This window comes from Myotis brandtii, unplaced genomic scaffold (assembly GCF_000412655.1).
Source record: "Myotis brandtii unplaced genomic scaffold, ASM41265v1 scaffold61, whole genome shotgun sequence".
Taxonomy (NCBI): domain Eukaryota; kingdom Metazoa; phylum Chordata; class Mammalia; order Chiroptera; family Vespertilionidae; genus Myotis; species Myotis brandtii.
In genome coordinates this window covers 1,482,614-1,485,019 of record NW_005370318.1, presented here as the reverse complement: position 1 = coordinate 1,485,019, position 2,406 = coordinate 1,482,614, and the positions used below count along the sequence as shown (strand labels likewise).

General features: G+C 45.7%; 1 protein-coding gene across 4 annotated transcripts in view; it reads left to right on the top strand.

Moving 5' to 3' along the window:
- Positions 1 to 2,142: 2,142 nt before the first annotated feature.
- Positions 2,143 to 2,406, top strand: part of ITCH (itchy E3 ubiquitin protein ligase) — a 120,405-nt gene continuing 120,141 nt past the window's right edge. For 3 of the 4 annotated variants that reach the window (XM_005879788.2, XM_014550679.1, XM_014550677.1), the window contains exon 1: positions 2,143 to 2,228. The gene's annotated coding sequence lies outside the window, so the exon portion shown is untranslated. The remainder of the gene's footprint in view (positions 2,229 to 2,406) is intronic. The other variant, XM_014550678.1, reaches the window with a different exon arrangement.

Below are 2,406 nucleotides of genomic sequence, written 5' to 3'. Positions count from 1 at the left end.
ATTCCCAGTCAGGGCACATGCCCAGGTTGCGGGTTCAATCCCCAGTCAGGGGGCATGCAGAAGGTGACCAATTGATGTTTTTCTCACACATCAATGTTTCTCTCTCTCTCTCTCTCTCTCTCTCTCCCTAAAAAAAATAAATTAATCAATAAATAAAGAAGTACAAATTGGTAGTTACAAAATAGTCACAGGGATGTAAAGTACAGCATATAGGGGATATTGTAATAATTATGTATGTTGTCATGTGGGTACTTGAAATATGGGGGGAAGGGACAGGACACCACTTTGTAAAGTATATGATTGTCTAACCATAATGCTGTACACCTGAAAGTAATACAAAATAACATTGAATATAAACTGTAATTGGAAAAAAAAAAGTTGAGAAACAATGCCCTACAGCAGTGATTCTCCAAATGTGGTCCTTGATTAAAAATGTATATTTTCAGGCTCATTCTAGGGCAGTGGTTCTCAACCTGTGGGTCGCAACCCCTTTGGCGGTCGAACGACCCTTTCACAGGGGTCGCCTAAGACCATCCTGCATATCAGATATTTACATTACGATTCATAACAGTAGCAACATTACAGTTATGAAGTAGCAACGAAAATAATTTTATGGTTGGGTCACAACATGAGGAACTGTATTTAAAGGGCCAGAAGGTTGAGAACCACTGTTCTAGGGGGACCTACTGAATGGGAAATGATGGGTGGAGCCCAGCAATCTAAGGTTTAATAAAATCCTCCAGGTAATTCTGATGGGCACTAAAGTTTGAGAACCACTGCCCAAGAGGATCGAATGCGGTAGAGGTCCAGGAATCTCTTTTTAAAATATGGTTTTAATTGATTTTTAAAGAAAGAGTGGAAAGGAGAGGGATAGAGAGATAGAAACATTGATGAGAGAGAAACATCAACATCTTTTGGCTGCCTCCTACATGTCCCCTACTGGGGATCAAGCACTAAACCCGGGCATGTGCCCTGACTGGGAATCGAACCAGTGACCTCTTGGTTCATAGGTCGACGCTCAATCACTGAGCCAAGAATCTGTATCTTTAACAAGCTCTCCTAAAGACACATTTCAGGAAACATTGACATGGAGGATTTTAAAGTACTTTGAAAAGTGTGAGTGTCTTTCCAGATGGAGGAAACATGCTAAACAACAATAACAAAGGTCACTAATTACTAAGCATTTAGTTGTGTCTCTGAGTCTACTTGCACAGCCTATTCATTTTCAGAAAAAACCCATGAAGGAAGTTGAGGATGGACTCTAAAGCCAGACTACCTGATTTATCCATCTGTAAACTGAGGATAATGAAGGTACTTCCCTCCTAGGTTTGTTGTGAGAATTGAAGAAGCGTATTGATCAGCTCTTAGAACACCTTCCAGGTTGGCACCACTTATGGGTAAGCTATTTTTATCATGCCTAAGCGGACCCTGATAAAAGGTGAATTTGAAGCCAATCAATATTAACTCTGGAGTGTACTTTTGTAAGGACTAAGCTATAATCCAGTGGTTCTTCAAGTCTAATCCACCACCAGAGCACACCAGAGAGCTTGTTAGAAAAGCAAATTACTGCCTGGCCATTGCTGCCCAGTGGTTGAACCTTGACCTATGAACCAGGAGGTCATGGTTGGATTCCCCTCAGGGCACATGCTCTGGTTTTGGGTTTGATCTCCAACAGGGGGCGTGTAGGAGGCAGCCAATCAATGATTCTCTCTCATCATTGTTGTTTCTATTTCTCTCTTTCTACCCCTTCCTCTCTGAAATAAATTTAAAAAATATTTTTTTTAAAAGAAGAAATGCAAATTATTGCATCCCAAATCTGCTGAATTAGAAGCTCTGGGGGTGGGGCCCAGATGGCTAAGATTTAAGTCCTTCAGGTGATTCTGATTTACACTACAGTTTGGGTATCATAGCTACAGTCCGTAGAGGTCCTGGTGTGTATGTGTGTGAGGGGGTGTTAAAAAATAAAAGCCTAGCGGTGCTGGAAGCAATCCAAGAATCCCTCTCTCCTGGGGGCGAGAAAACCGATCCAGTGGCGCTCACCAGTCCCTGCCAGTCCAGGCAGGCTGCTGGCTCGCGCAGGGCCTTCTGGGGATTGTAGTGCAGACCGCTCCCGAGCCGGAGGCGCCTGCGCATTGGCCGCCAACTCGCTCTAGTTGCTGTGGTCCGGACTCGGGACCGGCTGCCATCTTAGTCGAGGGACTGAAGAGTCGCCGCCGCCCCGAGTCCCGGTAAACACCAGCTGGCGGGTTGGGGGCAATTCTGGGGGAGAAGGGACATGAATGTCCGAGGAAAACGAGGGGTGGAGGAGTGTGGCGCGCAAGCCAGGACCCAGAGCCGCGACTGCTCCCTCTCCCCTCGGAGCCGGTGCCTGTGGGGGCGCGGGGAGCTCGGGCTAGTGGCTGCCAC